Here is a 5,839-nt window from a genome sequence, read left to right on the forward strand (position 1 = left end):
CACAGTTCCTGCTTAATAACATTGTAATTCCCCCTCCCCCAATTAAATACTTATCCATACTGTGTGCTCCTACCCCTCTCCATGATTATAGTAAAGGTCAGGGAGTTGTGATCACTATTACCAAAATGATCTCCCACTGAGAGATCTGACACCTGACCTGGTTCATTGCCAAGCACCAAATCAAAATGGCCTCCTGTCCAGTTGGCCTATCTACATATTGAGTCAGAAATCTATCCTGAACACAGCTGACAAAATCTGCTTCATCCAAACTATCTGCACTAAGAAGGTTCCAATCAATATTAAGCAAGTTGAAGTCACCTCATGACAACAATCCTGTTACTTCTGCACCTTTCCAAAATCTGCCTCTTAATCTGCTCCTCCCTGTCTCTGTTGCTTTTGGGGGGCCTGTAGAAAACTCCCAATAAAATGATTGCTCCTTTCCTGTCATACTGACTCTGTGGACAAACCCTCCTCGATGATCTCCCTTTCTGCAGCTGTTAAACTATCCCTGATTAGCAATGCCACTCCCCCACCTCTTTTACCTCCCCACCGATTCCTTTTGAAACATCTAAACCCTGGAACATCCAATAACCATTCTGCTCCTGTGGTATCCAAGTCTCCGTAATGGCCACAACATTGCAGTTCCAAGTGCTGATCCATGCTCTACGTTCATCACCCTTATTCTTTTTGCATTAAAATTGACACACTTCAACCCATTACACTGATGCACCTTTGCCCTACCAGGTGTCTATCCTTCCTCACAGACTCTCTGCATGCTGTAACTGCTTGTTCACCAGCTACCCCATTCTCTGATCCTTAGCTCTGGTTCCAATTCCCCTGCCAAACTAGACTAAACACTTCTGAAGAGCTCTAGCAATCTTCCCACCCAAGATATTGGTACCCTTCCAATTCAGATGCAACCCGTCCTCTTTGTATAGGTCTCACTTTCCCACAAGCTATCCATATATCTGAAGCCCTCCCTCCTACACCAGCTCTGCAGCCATGTATTCAGTTGCACTCTCTATATATACCTCGCCTCACTAGCCTGTGGCACCAGTATCAATCCCGAGATTAGTACTCTGCTCATTCTGCCTTTTAGCTTCCAACCTAACTCCCTATATTCACTTTTCAGGTCCTCCTCCCTTTCCCTATCTATGTCATTGGTACTGATGTGTACCATGACTTCTGCATGCTCACCTCTCCCTTAAGAATCCTGTCGACCCGATCCGAGACATCCGTGACTTATCAAATCCTCACTGAATAGCCAGTTTCTTCTCTTGGCATGGAGTAAGAATCAATTCCTGGAGGCTGAAAATGTTAGCACAAGTAAAAGCAATGGAACACCTCTTTCCCATCCTCCCCTACCACCCCCCCCCCCCCCCCCCCCCCGCCCCGCATCTTAATCACTGTACTCACACTGCTCTATTATAAGTTGCACTCTAGTAGTAAGTTGCACTAAGTTGGCCACACTTATATTGTTATGGACCAGACCAAACCCCCTCAAAATAAGATAGTTTAAACCCCAATGTTTTCTTATTTTAAAGGCAAGAGTAAGGTGCTGTGTTCTGGATGCAATTTGATTGGTCAAACTATCATGTTTGAAGCAATACACACTTTATTCTTACTCTTTCTGTAAAATACAAACAAAAGAGCAAAGAATTAGAATAACATAACTCTATTGGAAAATGTAACAGAATAACAGATTATTTAACTTCTAAACAGCAACTGTTCCAATATAGTAACATCCTATAGACTTGGCATAGATAATTTCAGTAAAGTACATGCGATTCTAACAGCGGGAAGAGAACCCAAGCTTTTAGCTGTAACAGAGAGAGGAGTAACTGCTTCCACCTCCAGCTTCAAGACCCTAACAGCTACTGAAAGATAAACCAAAGTCCTAGTTTTTTTTTGACCCCCATATCTTCATGTTGTTTCTATTGTTCCAACTTCAAAAAAGAAACCCAAACATCTCTCAAGCTATTTATTTGCTGGGAACAGACTACTCCATGCCTCAGCCTCAATGTCTGAAAGAAAAGGACAAATACACCCCTTAAAGCCACAGGGTTGTCACAATATATTCCTGGCATTAAAAGCCTATCTTACCTAGTTAGCGAGAGAACAATTTCAGCTGTTTCATTTTACAGTAACTAAGATCAACTGCTCTTCCAGTGGAGAACTGGTTCAAACCCTCAGGCTCGGAAATTTAGAATTTAAACTGCAGATTTCAATTAAATGCTTACTCATGCTAACAAAAAAAATTAAGATTCTTTTTCTTAACATCTGCCAACATTTGATCAAACTAGATGATCAGCTATATTTATATGATCCTAACACAAAGCTGAGAAGATCTGGGTTTATGATAAACCAACTCATATCCAGTCACCCGACAATGTGCCACTGATATCTCTTTAATTACACCAATCATCTCCCTTTCTTCCCTCTACTGTTCCAAAGACACGGTTTTATAATTTGGTGGATGCTGATAGCCCTCCTCTTCCTCCCCAAGGTATTAATCCTTTATGTTCGAGAAAGTTTATGGGCGGCACGGTGGCCCAGTGGTTAGCACTGCTGCCTCATAGCGCCAGAGACCCGGGTTCAATTCCCGCCTCAGGCGACTGACTGTGTGGAGTTTGCACATTCTCCCCGTGTCTGCGTGGGTTTCCTCCGGGTGCTCCGGTTTCCTCCCACAGTCCAAAGATGTGCAGGTCAGGTGAATTGGCCATGCTAAATTGCCCGTAGTGTTAGGTAAGGGGTAGATGTAGGGGTAGGGGTATGGGTGGGTTGTGCTTCGGCGGGGCGGTGTGGACTTGTTGGGCCGAAGGGCCTGTTTCCACACTGTATGTAATCTAAAAAAAAAAGTCACTGGATGGTGATCGGGAGCTGGAAAACTGGTTGATTTTGCCATTGTTAGATCAAGAGTGTGGAAACTGATCACAACATCTTTACTGCCCCTGCATCTGGAGTTAGGCATTAAACACTGGATCGCCAGGTCTGTGTCTCTCTGTACTTTGCATTGACTTCTGTGCATCTCTTGAGCTTTTTTCTGAGCTTGCATTTAGGTCTGCTTAGGAATCTTCCAACAAAAGAAGTAATTTGTCTATTAAAACCATATCAAAGCCTTTAATCACCTTAAAAACAGATATGATGTCTTATTTGACTTGAATCAATACTCCTTTTACACAAAAATTTCTAAGCTGTTTGCTGAAGAAATGAACAGACTATAACATAGGACCCTGGGCAGTCATTGGTAAAATGAAGTTGGGGGAGAGGCTGAATAGGCTGGGCCTATTTTCTCTGGAGCGTCAGAGGCCGGGGGTGACCTTTTAGAGGTTTATAAAATTAATAAAATTATGAGGGGCATGGATAGGGTGAATAGTCAAGATCTTTTCCCCAGGAGAATCCAAAATTAGAGGCCACAGGTTTAAGGCGAGAGGGGAAAGATTTAAAAGCGACTTAAGGGGCAACTTTTTTACATGGAGGGTGGTGCAAATATGAAGTGAGCTGCCAGAGCAAGTGGTGGAGGCTGGTACAATTACAACATTTAATAGGCATTTGGAAGGGTATATGAACAGGAAGGGTTTAGAGGGATATGGGGAAAATGCTGGCAAATGGAATGAGATTAATTCAGGATATCTGATCAGAATGGCCAAGGTAGACCTAAAGGTCTTTTTCCGTGCTGTACATCTCTATGACTCAATAACTAGGGCTGGAAGCAGAAATCAAATACTGACTGAAGTGCTCCAAAATAAGGTATGTTAATCTCATCTGAATGAGATGGATTGTTCCATTCTGTTCGAATCTTTGATAATGGTTGATGATATGATGTATGATTAATGGAGTACCTAAAACATTTGTTCATGTCATTACTTTGATATTATTTTGGACTTACCATGATTAATTCAAAACATGGGATGGTTCTGGGTTCATGGAAAAACATGTGAGCCTTGAGGAGGATCCTGATCTGAGAGAGTAGGTGAGCAGATTAGGCAGAAGAGAATGCTCAGGAGGTGGGAAGGAGGAATGGGTCTAGTATATTTGGAGCATTTGGTGGGGAGGAGGAAAGGTGAATGATTGCAAACTTGAGCTGAACTGTAGGCTGTTGTGATCAGGCAGTATTGTGGAGAAATGTTAAATTTTGCAGAGTACACATCCAAAGAGAATAGGACACTAAAATGCCACAGGTCCTTTTTGCACTTTCAATTTTCAACTTCCAGTACAGTCCAACATATAAACCAGCTTTCCCAACTCATGTGGGGCCCCTTTTGTACATTCTGAATATTTCCCCACTATTTTTCCTATGGTCAAACAGTTCCATCTTATTGTTTCTGCTTTACAACATTTCAGCAGGAATTTCCTGCTTCAGATGAAAAATGCAGCATTTGTTCCCATGGGTGATGGTATATAAGTATAAATCTTGGCATTAATATATTTACTGCCTTACTAAGTGTCCAATAAGCATATATTTTTATTAACGGACATTTTTATTCAAGAAGGCAGCAAGAGATAAATCAGTAAATTACAGAGCAGTCAGTCTAACGTTGTGGGTGGGGAAACTATTGGAAGCAATTCTGAGGGATAGAATTAATCTGCATTTGGAAATACAGAGATGAATCAAGGATGGTCAGCCTGGTTTTGTTAAGGGGAAGTCATGTCTAACCAACTTGATTGGATTTTCTGAAGAGTAACCAGGCATGTAGATAAGGGCAATGGATTCAATGTAGTCTGCTTAAACTTCAATATGGCTTTTGATACGGTCCTGTATGGGAGATTGATAGCGAAGGTATGAGATGGGGATTCAAAGATATTTGGCAAATTGGATCCAGAATTGGCTGAGTAGCAGGAAGTAGAGTGTAACTTAGATAGATGAGATTACTTACAGTGTGGAAACAGGCCCTTCGGCCCAACAACTCCACACCGACTCTCCGAAGAGCAACCCACCCAACCCATTCCCCGACATTTACCCATTCGCCTTACACAATGGGCAATTTAACGTTGTCAGTTCACCTAATCTGCACATCTTTGGACTGTGGGAGGAAACTGGAACACCCGGAGGAAACCCATGCAGACACGGGGAGAATGCGCAAACTCCACACAGACAGTTGTCCAGGGCGGGAATTGAACCCGGGTCTCTGGCACTGTGAGGCAGCAGTGTTGACCACTGTGCCACTGTGCCGCTGTTGAGGGATGTTGTGTGACTGGAAGTCTGTGTCCAATAAGGTTCCACATGGATCACAGTTGGGACCCTCACTGTTTGTGGTTTATATAAATAATTTAGATTGAAAGTAGGAGGGCTAATTATTAAGTTCACAGATGATACCAAAATTGGTGGAGTGGTAAACAGTGAGGAGAATAGTTTTAGATCACAAGACCATAGAATTCCTACAGTGTGGAAGCAGGCCATTTGGCCCAACAATATAGATGGGCTGACCAGTAGCAAAGAGAATTCAAGCTGGATAAGTGCAAGGTGATGTAGTTGGGCAGGGCAAACGAGGCAAGGCAATACATGATAAATGGTAGGAAAGGGTGGTGGCAGCGCGGCTCAGTGGTTAGCACTGCTGTCTCACAGTTCCGGGTACCAGGGTTCGATTCCACCCTCTAGCAACTGTCTTTGTGGAGTTTGCGCATTCTCTGCCTGGGTTTCCTCTGGGTGGAGAAAGTGAGGACTGCAGATGCTGGAGATCAGAGCTGAAAAATGTGTTGCTGGAAAAGCGCAGCAGGTCAGGCAGCATCAAAGGAGCAAGAGAATCGACGTTTCGGGCATAAGCCCTTCTTCAGGAATGAGGAGGGTGTGCCAAGCAGGCTAAGGTAAAAGGTAGGGAGGAGGGACTTGGGGGAGGGG

At 43.3% G+C, this 5,839-nt stretch overlaps 1 long non-coding RNA gene across 1 annotated transcript in view; it reads right to left on the reverse strand.

Annotated features, from left to right (window-relative positions):
• Positions 1-5,839, reverse strand: part of LOC122552060 — a 15,186-nt gene that overhangs the window by 4,622 nt on the left and 4,725 nt on the right. Inside the window, exon 2 of the long non-coding RNA XR_006312285.1 lies at positions 1,198-1,308. This is a non-coding gene — a long non-coding RNA (uncharacterized LOC122552060). The remainder of the gene's footprint in view (positions 1-1,197; positions 1,309-5,839) is intronic.

The sequence above is a fragment of the Chiloscyllium plagiosum genome, chromosome 7, assembly GCF_004010195.1.
Source record: "Chiloscyllium plagiosum isolate BGI_BamShark_2017 chromosome 7, ASM401019v2, whole genome shotgun sequence".
Classification (NCBI taxonomy): domain Eukaryota; kingdom Metazoa; phylum Chordata; class Chondrichthyes; order Orectolobiformes; family Hemiscylliidae; genus Chiloscyllium; species Chiloscyllium plagiosum.